A 10,983-nucleotide genomic window follows, 5' to 3' on the forward strand; every position below is an offset into this window, starting at 1 on the left:
CAACATAGTCTTGCAAAGCATGACCTAAATGAGAAGACAAAAATATGTTGAGAACCCAGAAAAGGAAATGGAATGAAAAACTAGATAGCACATTAAGAAACCACTTCTGGGACTTCCTTGGTGGCACAGTGCTAAGAATCTGCCTGCCAGTGCAGGGGACACAGGTTCGGGCCCTGGTCCGGGAAGATCCCACATGCTGCGGAGCAGCTAAGCCCATGCGCTACAACTACAGAGCCTATGCTGTAGAGCCCGCGAGCCACAACTACTGAAGCCCACACGCCTAGAGCCCGTGTTCCGCAACAAGAGAAGCCACCGCAATGAGAAGCCCTCGCACCGCACGAAGAGTAGCCCCTGCTCGCCGCAACTAGAGAAAGCCCACGCGCAGCAATGAAGACCCAATGCAGCCATAAATAAATAAATAAATAAAATTTATTTTAAAAAAGAAAAAAAAGAAACCACTTCCGGGGATTTCCCTGGTGGTCCAGTGGTTAAGACTCCACGTTCCCAATGCAGGGTACCCAGGTTCAATCCCTGGTCAGGGAACTAGATCCCGCATGCCGCAACTAAAAGATCCCACGTGCCGCAAGGAAGATCCCACGTGCTCCAACTGAGATCCGATGCAGCCAAATAAATAAATATTTAAAAAAGAAAAAAATAGAAACCACTTCTGGGCTAAGGTGTTGGGAAAGCTGGCTGTCATTTAGCAGAAAGCAGTGAACCAAGAGAACAGGTAGGGAGAAAGGTGAATTTTGATGGGGTGGGGAAGGGACATGGAGGAATTGTGTATACATTGTTAAAGAGATAAAACTCTATCCAGACAGTGGATAACTATCGGATGTTATTAAGCAGGAGAAAAGTAAAACCAGATTTTTGTTCTGGAAGAATAATTGATGACAATGTGGACGATAAATGGAAACAGAAAGACTTTGAGCTGAGACAAGCTAAAAGCTTCCTGCAAAGTCCCTGGAATCCAGAAACATTCCACAGACAGAAGTGGCCAAACCTGATGTCTGATGGAATGTGTTTGGAGGAAGGGGACGTGATGGAGAAAAGGAGGCAGGATGACTGAGTTTTCTAGTGTGAACGGCTAGGTGGATGGTAAAATCATTCAACCACATAGGGGCAATGGGAGTGTAAGGGGCCAGTGGATGGATGTGTGTTAGAGGAGGTGGATGCCACCATCCAAAAGACTAGCAGTGGTGCTAAGGAAAGTGGAGGAGCTAAGGAAAGTGCATGTCCCTGTATCTACTGTGCATAATGGTTATACCCAGAAGAGAATTAAACCATCCAGGGAGTGAGTGAGTAGGCAGGAAAAAATTTAAGGTGAGGAAGAAACTCTGGAAAATAAAAGCAAAGGAAATGAGCAAAAATGTCTGGCAGGACCTTGCTTCTGTTGGGTAAGGTTCTATTACAGCTTGTTTTCAAATTCTATATAGATTTCTTCAAATGGCCCATGAGGTAAAGGCAGCTATTTTAAAGCCTGGAATGTCCTGGTACTAAGTTACTTGAGGCTCCCTTTGACTTCCCTCCCTCTTGGCAATGAGACTAGCTGCTCTGCTGAACATAACCGTACTGAAATGAGGACAGTGAGGTTCTCTCAGAGGAAAGGCTTCTCCTCTGCCTCATTCCCTGAGGCTGGTAGACTACAACACTGTAAAGACACAGCCCGGCTTGCGCTGGATGAGAACATTTCTCTCCTAAGGTTATGGTTTGGGAAAATGGAGAGAACTTTTTTGGCTCCCCTGCCCTTCTTGATACAACATTTAGAACTTGGACCCAATGCAGTGCCTGAGGGTCCTTCAAGTGATTCCTCTCTTAAGCAATGTGTACACTTTCACCATGTGCGTATCTACTAAGGATTCACCTCTCAAACTTAGTTATTTTGGCGTTACTTATTTTAAGTTACTAGCAGGAATGGATTACGTGGATGGTCACAGGGTGCTTAAAATACTCAAGATATTTTATAAAAGATGTGGTAATGAAGAGCCATAAGTAAATTTTAAAATGTGTGGTCTAAAAATTAGGAAACATCTAACAATTAGAGGTATGATGGAACACGAAATAGGAAGCAAACTGGAAATATCCAATAAAACTGATTAGGAAAAATGCAATTGCAGTGTTCCCAAAGGTCTTCTACATAAAGTGCTTCCTCTTCTGTTTTGCTACAAAGTGTGAGACCAAAATAAGGAAAGAGGAGACACTGGTGGAAACTTGTAGCAGACCAGAAAAGATACAAAAGCCAAGTTAAGTCTTTTTACTGGATAACATTTAAAATATTTACCGTTTGTTAATATGACACAAAATAAGCTTCTGGCACTTGGTTAAATTGAAACAGGAGCAAAGCTAGAGGGTTCAGTGGCTGGAGAGAAGTGGTCAAAGGGTACAAAGTTTCAGTTATGCAAGATGAAAAAGTCCTTTTCTATTGGACAGCATAGTGCCTGTGTTGACAATATTAAGAATTGGCTAAGAGAGTAGATCTTATGTTAAGTGTCATTATCACAAAAATTAATAATAATAAAGAAGGCAGGAGGAAACTTTTGAAGGTGACGGATATGTTTATGGCATAGATTGTGGTGATGGTCTCATTGGTATATACTTATATCCAAAATCATCAAGTCATATATGTGAAATATGTATAGCTCTTTGTATGTCATTCATACCTCAGTAAAGTGGCTTATTGAAAAAGAAGTGCCTGCGAGAACCTCAAAGCCTTTCCAAGTGCTGTAGATATTTCTCCCATAGCATGGTGATTTCCAAGTTAAAAGGTTTCAGGGGACTCTGCTCAACTCTAGGGATAGTTCCTAGCTTAGCTTAAGAAGTAGCTGAGAACATTTGAATATTAGTGGTTATGGTAACATTATAGTTGAGTTTGCATTTTTAAATTTATTTATTTTTTGGCTGTGTTGGGTCTTCGTTTCTGTGCGAGGACTTTCTCCAGTTGCGGCGAGCGGGGCCCACTCTTCATCGCGGTGCGCAGGCCTCTCACTGTCGCGGCCTCTCCTGTTGCGGAGCACAGGCTCCAGATGCACAGGCTTAGTAGTTGTGGCTCACGGGCTTAGTTGCTCCGCGGCATGTGGGATCTTACCAGACCAGGGCTCGAACCCGTGTCCCCTGCATTGGCAGGCAGATTCTTAACCACCAGGGAAGCCCGAGTTTGCATTTTAAAAACATGCCTGTGAATTGTGTAGCCTCTGTTTACGTAGCAACAAGAGATGGATCTCATCCAGGTCCTTGACACTTTACCCGTGTCTCCTTGGGTCCTTCAGGTTCTCACCTGTAAAATGAGGAGATTAGACTCAGTTATGGGTAAGACCCATTCTAGGGTAAAGATACTCCCCTAGGATCCTATTCTTTAATCATGCTGCTTATCTGCTTCAATAAAATATTTTCTTTTTCAAAGCACAATTTACTAGTAAGACATGCTTTTCACTGTGATTTAGTTGATCATGGGTGGGGAGAAAAAAGGACGTAGCACAACCTAGATTCTGATTGTTTCCTCCCATCCCCACGCTCCCTTTTGCTCTCTTAATTTCTTTTTAAATATCATTTTCCTTATTTCTGATTTTTATTTATTATTATTTTTAAAAATTTTTGGCTGTGTTGGGTCTTCGTTGCTGCGAGCAGGCTTTCTCCCTAGTTGTGGCGAGCGGGGGCTATTCTTCATTGTAGTGCGTGCGCTTCTCATTGTGGTGGCTTCTCTTGTTGCAGAGCACGGGCTCTAGGCATGCGGGGTTCAGTAGTTGCAGCATGTGGGCTGAGTAGTTGTGGCACGCGGGCCCTAGATTATGTGGGCTTCAGTAGTTGTGACACACAGGCACACAGTTGCTCCGTGGCATGTGGGATCTTCCCGGACCAGGGATCGAACCCATGTCCCCTGCATTGGCAGTGGGCTTCTTTACCACTGCACCACTAGGGAAGTCCCTCTGATCTTTAAATGTAATACATCATAAACATTTCCTCATCTGTAAAATGGAAGTAATGGTCCCTATATAGCAATCTCACAGGTAGGTTGTTATCTGAATTAAACAAAGTCAGTTTATGTAAACACTTGGAACAGGGCCTGGCATGTATAATCATGTAAGCACTCAAAAATGTTAATTATAAGAGTATCAAGCCCTTGCCTTGCATCTCTCCATTTGCAAAAGTCCAGGCATCCAAAGTGCTTTGAAAGAAAATAATAGAATTTCTACAATAATCGAAATATCAACAATAATAGAAATTGCACGTCCCCAGTCTCTTCTGCAGTTCTTGAAATACTGTTAGCATCTGTAATTTAGTGACCAGCTGAATGAAGTCGATGCATCACCACCATCAAATTACTTATGTTGTAATGTTTTAACTGGAAATATCGCCTCTGTTCAAAAGTGGTATTTTGATGCTTTCCAGGGTGAATCTGGTGCTGCCATCTCCACACTGTGCATCACATCAGACCTTGCCAATCTGCAGATTCAGAATTTTATAGAATGTACAGCCCTTTTATATCTGTACTGTGCCTTTATCTACTATATTAATCTGCCCAGGCTGCCATAACAAAATACCAGAGGCTAGGTAGCTTGAACAACAGAAATTTATTTACTCACCGCTCTGGAGGCTAGAAGTCCAAGATCAAGTTGCTGTCAGGATTGGTATTTGGTGAGGTCTCTCTTCCTGGCTTGCAGACAGCCATTTTCTCACTTTGTCCTCAAATGACCTTCCATCTCTGCTGGGGAGGAAGAGAGGGAGTAGGGTGGAGAAAGAGAAAAAGAGAGGTATCTGGTGTCTTTTCCTCTACTTATAAGGACACCAATCCTATTAGATAAGGAGTCCATCCTTATGACCTCATTTAACCTTTATTACTTCCCTAAAGGTCCTATCTCCAAAGACAATCACACTGGGGGTCAGGGCTTAAACCTATGAATTTGGGGGAACACAGTTCAGTCCATAACACATACCAAACACCAGCAGTCCAAGCTAACTACATATCAGTAAAGCAGATGATTTATTCTGATATTTCATTATAGGCTATAATAATAAGTATTTCTAAAAAGAGACACGTATGGTAAACACCTAACAGAATTAGATAAATTTTTCATAAGGGCTTCCTGAGTATTTTTCTTGAGAAATTAAAAATTCTTAATATACATTTATGATAACATTAGAATTGAAAATGTTCATTTCCTTTCAAGAGATCATTCCTTGAAATTTCATGTTTTTTCATAGTGACAAATATGAATCAGATTAAAGTGTTCCTCAAAAGCTGCATTTCACAGTCCTATTTGCTCTAATACATTTTATGTCAACTAACAAAATTTAATTATTGTTATTATTATAAGCTACTCAGCTTCACCAAAACTAGCTTCATTTGTTATAAATTAATATGGCTTAGGAGAAAAATTTGGTCAAGCTGAATTATGAGAGAAGAGATATTTCATTCAATATTTTAATTTTTTCAGGCAAATATGATAGCTGGCCAATTTTTTAAAATCTAGAATGTCACTTCTATTATCATTTCACAAAAACAAATATTTTATCATTGTCTAACTCATACCAAATGGTAGCAATTGATGCTCTTGTTTTTTTTCTTGTCCAAAATTAGTTTATAATTTTACCCAAGAGTTGTTGTTGCCAAGAGGTCAGCTTCTTTCTCCAGGAACACTTGACCATGCCGAGATCTGCAATCATGAGGACATGTAATATGGATCTATCATGTTGCTTTGAAAGCTTTGAAGCCCAGATTTGAACATAACATTTAGTACCAGAGCTCAGCACAGAACAAAGTTAATCGTGGAACAGTGTATACCACTGAATGGAAGTGAACCAAAATTATATTTGAAGTGGGAATAAAAGGCCTGAAGTCAAAGTTACTACACTGAAATGTCCAAGGTTTATATTCATCATTAAAAGAGACAGACCTTATACCACATAATTTTAGAATACTAGAGAAACTATTGAGAGAAACAATGCAATGTGTATGAAGGGGAGACAGAGAAAAAGAGGGGGAATAAGGAGACATTTTGCAGCTGTGAAATGTTACTACTGCTGTAGTCTTATTTAAATAGCTTTATTTTTTTAATTAAAGTGTAATTGCATTTAAAATTAAATGCAATAAATACAATTAAACACACAAACAAATATGCATTTTTTTAACCCAGGAATGCACAATGAAGGTGAAGTTGAAGAAAACAAACTAGGCTAAATTAAATAAGTAAAAAGGCCCAAATTGCCAAGCCATGACCAGCCTATTTGTCTATTTTCAATTAATGGCTAAATGAGTTTTATGTGAGATCATATTAAACCTGAGTTTCTACATTGCACAATAGGATGACCCATCACAGCTGCTAAGCCAAGAGAATTTGATCTTCACATACGAACACTGTGAAATAAACAAACTCCTCAAACCTTAACCTAGAATCTAGTTTCAGATTCCTAAATTCTTTCTATAAAGTGCTTCTTATGTCCCTTTTGGACAGTACTAATATTTCCATTAGCTTTATTGTATATTTTTAAATCAATATAGAATCTCAGCAAGTGTTTGTTAGTTAACTTTGGTTGACTTGCTTTCTGAAACAGCAATTATTAGCAGTTATTCTCTACAGAGAATCAGCTAAACCAACCCACGATTCTGATAGTACAGCAAGCCTGTGGAGGTTGAAAAACCTAAAAAGCTGGCAGAACAATCCAGAGGAAAAATCTTATGAAAAATATCGACTGCTCTGTAAGGTGAAAGTACTGTAGTAATGGTTCTACTTTTAGCCTCTGCTACTCATACCAGAGAAATCATCCACCATCCCATTGCTACACTGCCATTTTCTTTAACTTATAATGAAGTGTAGAATTGATCAAAAGAAGAATATATTCTGAGGAAATTTATAAAATTAATAAGTATATAAAACATGGAACTTTTCTGAGTATAAAATTTTGCATGATATATCTGGATAGAAGTTATATAAAGGATTAAAACATCATGTGGATATATGTGTTTGAAAACTACTTTGTGTATTAATAAGTTAGAAATAAATTGTACTGTATTAGCAGGTTTAGGTAAACATGACTCATTTGCTAAGAATGTGTCTTGGTCAGCAAGATACTTGGAAATAGGTCCAACAAAGAGGATGAGACCTCACAGTTTGAAGTTCCTGCAACCACAAAAAAAAAAAGGAGAAACAGAAGTGAAATTTGGGAGGAATTTATGCAGAAGCCAGTGATTAAGACCACAGAGAAGTGTTGGGTTTGTGAATAAAAGAATGTCCCCAAGTCCCATTCAACACAAGAAATTTTGGGCATAGTGACTGTTGTTTCTCCTGGTACTGTGGTTGCAACAGCATAAATAAACTAAGTGCTCCTGTTTGTTAAATGTTATTCCACCTGTCCTACCCAAGGCAAATATACTGTGAAGCTAATGGAGCTTAAGCTTCAGGGTCCCTCACTTACACAGACTCCTTCCAAGCCCATTAAGGGCCTAGAAATGATCTCATGTGGTCATATGTTTGAGTAAAATTCGCCGAAGATATTTCCATCACGATCAGTTAAGACCTCTATTTCCTTCCATTCTGATGTTCCTTCTGATAGACTTCCCTTAGTCATGTCACATTGGAATGGCCACAGTGTGGCCAGTTAATGGGATCCAGTTAATGGGAAGTTGAACTGAGCATACATTGGTTTGGGTTTCGTGGAATGTGATTATGTGTGGTGCAGTATTTCTGTGTAGAGGTAAGTATTGCTAGCCATCCAGGAATAGAAATGGCTCCCAGGAATATTCCTACTGCCCTCTGTGCCAACTCACCTGGGATCCTGTCATGTAAAGGTGCAGGGCCAGAGGTTACATTGCAATGTGACTTTATACTGCAGTGGATGGCACCATATATACAAAGATTAAAAGGAAAGGAGGTATGAGTCAGTCTATTGGAAATTCTTCCAATCACTAGATATGTAAAATTGTTAGGGAGAGAGAAGTCTATTTTTATCCTCCTGGTCAAAAAGAAGTTCTGTCCTGTCGGCAACATACTCAGTAATGCAATGTACACAATTATCAATGTATCATAGTCTTTCCCCCTCTTTTGAAGGAAATCGTACATGATAGAATTTATCAGAATTACTGTTAGTATAAAAGAAGTCCGCTGTTAGTCTGGGGTAACTCCACAGCCACCAGGGACCAAGGCTCCTATATTTCTGCTCTGTCATCCTCAGTATGTGGCTTCCTTCCTCAAGGTTCCCTCATGAGTTCAGGATAATTGCTGGCGTTCTAGCTATCATGTCCACATTCCAGGCAGTAGGAAGAAGGGAGAAGAGAAGGATAAAAGGATGTGCTCCACAGCCGAATCAAATCCCGTTAAGGGGCCATTCCTGATGTTTCTCATAGCATTTCCCCTTTGGCCAGAACTATATGCAAAGGAGGCTGAGATAGGTAGTCTTTTCAGATAGGTGATTTGCTGCTAGAATACAACTTGGAAAATGGCAAGCAGGTGGACAAGTGGAAACTTAAAAAAAGCAGAGAAAGCTGAAATTTAAGCATCTGCCATCGGAAAAGCCATAAAGCAAGACAAGAACGGCTGCAGAATTGGAGGCACCTGTCACTTTGAATGGGGCGTGGATTAAAAACAAGATTAGTTGAAAGTCTAATAAAAAGCAGCTAGCTCTCTAGATGCCAGCCCTAACATTGCATAGCCAGGCACCTAAACCTTTCCCACCCCAACAGAAGAAGACATTCCAGGTATTCTCACTGGAAAAATCGAAACAGAGCTCTAGCCTCAGGAATATTTCAGGGAAGTAAGACAAAAGGTAAAATAGGGAGGTAAAGTTAAATTTTACATACTGAGTTGTGAGAACTTTAGTCCCCTGCCCTTACTCAGCTCCTAGAATAATAGCAGCCAGGTTTACACCCTCTCCTGAAATACAGAACAATAACAACAGTACAAACAAACAGAAAACTAGCCCAAGAGAAAAAAACCCTACAGACGCTAACATTTGGGCATCTACAAAGTAAGGCCTGAGTACAGGTCTACAGTAAACTGTACATTGAAGCCACTAGTTAACATCCTGGCCAAGTTTCCAAGCCATTTTTGGTGTTTCTCTCTTAAATAAGAACAGAGAGCCAAAAATCACTAGACTTTTAAGAATGTCTCTGCAAGATCGCCTTTATTGGCAATCTAAAGGCCTGTGAGCATAAGTCCCAGAGATGCTTGCAACTAACATTTATGCTACTTCCAAAGCTCTCAGTTCAGAGAAGCATATGTTGGCCTGAAAGGCTGCAGGTGATTAAAAAAAAAAAAAAAAACAAACAGTGTTCATGCTTGGTATTCTATGCTGTACTCTGCTTGGTCTTGTTTACTGCACCACAAGATTGATGGGGTGCAATAAATGCTCTAATGAGATGGTCTCTGACGTATATCAGGATTGGCTTAAGTGTAGAACTCGAGGCTCTTGGCCCCTAAAATTACCCAATGTAGCTGCTTGCTACTTCTCTACTGAAAACGAATTACTAGCCCGGCAGACACTGGTTGAGACGGCACCACAGTTGAGGGACAGCTAAGACCAAAGGTTCCAGTAATTTCCTGGGTGATGTCAGAGAAACAGTGGAATAAGGAAGGAGCAGCTCAGTTAGTCTCATTGATTTAATGTGACCGATACATTCAGGAACGTGTGAAAGGGGGCAGGATGGGAGGGGTCTAGAGAATTCATGGACCAGAGGCATCCACTTCCTGGAGACGACACTGTCCCTATTACATGCTGTCTTTCTAACAACGGGGACTACAGTTCAGAAAGATGTGACTAAGCTTCATTTATTGATGACAGTGTCCACACCCCTTGTAGTAGAAGGCAAGGGCAAGTCAGCCCGAAGGGCCTAGTTATATATTGTGTGGCTGGCTGTACATTACAATGTCCGTCTTAGCTTAGTTTCCCCTGAAAGCAGAGCCGGAGACATACTCTCAGGTGCATGTAACTTATTTGGAAGGTAATCCCAGAAAATGGAGAGTGATACAGGCAAGGAGAGAAAGCCAATAAAATGTGTGTCATTGAATGGTTATCACCCTGTACAGCTCAGGCTCAGTCCTGCTTGGGACCCTCTAAAGAACTATAGAATCCTTTTGGAATTGTATGCTATTGATAAACTGCATGTATAATTAAATAAAACATAATATTTATATTATGTATAGAGAAAAATTAAGTAAAAATAATTTAATTATAACATTTATATAAAAATAATTTTACAAACCCTATTCTGAGAACTAAAGTTCTATTGATTGTTATTATGAGCACAAGTATGGCCCTTTAAGTTTTTGTTTTTGTCTTTTTCTTGTGTGGTACGAGGGCCTCTCACTGTTGTGGTCTCTCCTGTTGTGGAGCACAGGCCCCAGACGCGCAGGCTCAGCGGCCATGGCTCACGGGCCCAGCTGCTCCGCGGCATGTGGGATCTTCCCGGACCGGAGCACGAACCCGTGTCCCCTGCATCGGCAGGTGGACTCTCAACCACTGAGCCACCAGGGAAGCCTCCCCCTTTAAGTTTTTAAAATGCTAACAAATGAGATTAAAATTCATTTTGAAGAGACCTGATTTTAAGTCTCTAGTTTCTTGATGTTGGTTCCAATAGTCGGTTCATTTGAAGTTCGGACTAACTTCAAAGGAACTCACTTCTGTTTTTAGGATTTGAGGGTAGAGGAGAAACTCCTGCCCAAGAAGGGGGCTCTATAAGCTCTTCCCAGAGGAGGATGAGAAGGAAAAGGAGGTCTCTACAGGAACTGCTTGCATCTGGAGTGACGATAACGTATTAGAGGGAGGTGGGTGAATGTGGCCTGGCAGCACAAGGCCACCATCTGGAGGGACAACAGGGAGTTATTGTTTGGAAAATTTATTGTGATGTGGTGACTCCTAGTTCAGTGACCAGATCATTCTTGCAACTTCAGCCATCATCTCCTTTTTTCTTGAGTGTCTGGATCTTTCATCTACTTCTTTTATTAGGGAAGTATTATTTTATTATTTCCTCCTTCAGGATAGAGTTGGTACTCG

General features: G+C 40.5%; 1 long non-coding RNA gene across 1 annotated transcript; it reads right to left on the reverse strand.

Moving 5' to 3' along the window:
- Positions 1-3,064: 3,064 nt before the first annotated feature.
- LOC116763415 lies at positions 3,065-10,327 on the reverse strand. Its single transcript, XR_004352520.1, has 3 exons — positions 5,589-10,327; positions 4,581-4,699; positions 3,065-3,274 (listed from the first exon to the last, which is right to left on the reverse strand). It is a non-coding gene; the product is annotated as an uncharacterized LOC116763415 (long non-coding RNA).
- Between the last annotated feature and the right edge of the window lie 656 nt (positions 10,328-10,983).

This window comes from Phocoena sinus, chromosome 12 (genome assembly GCF_008692025.1).
Source record: "Phocoena sinus isolate mPhoSin1 chromosome 12, mPhoSin1.pri, whole genome shotgun sequence".
Classification (NCBI taxonomy): Eukaryota; Metazoa; Chordata; class Mammalia; order Artiodactyla; family Phocoenidae; genus Phocoena; species Phocoena sinus.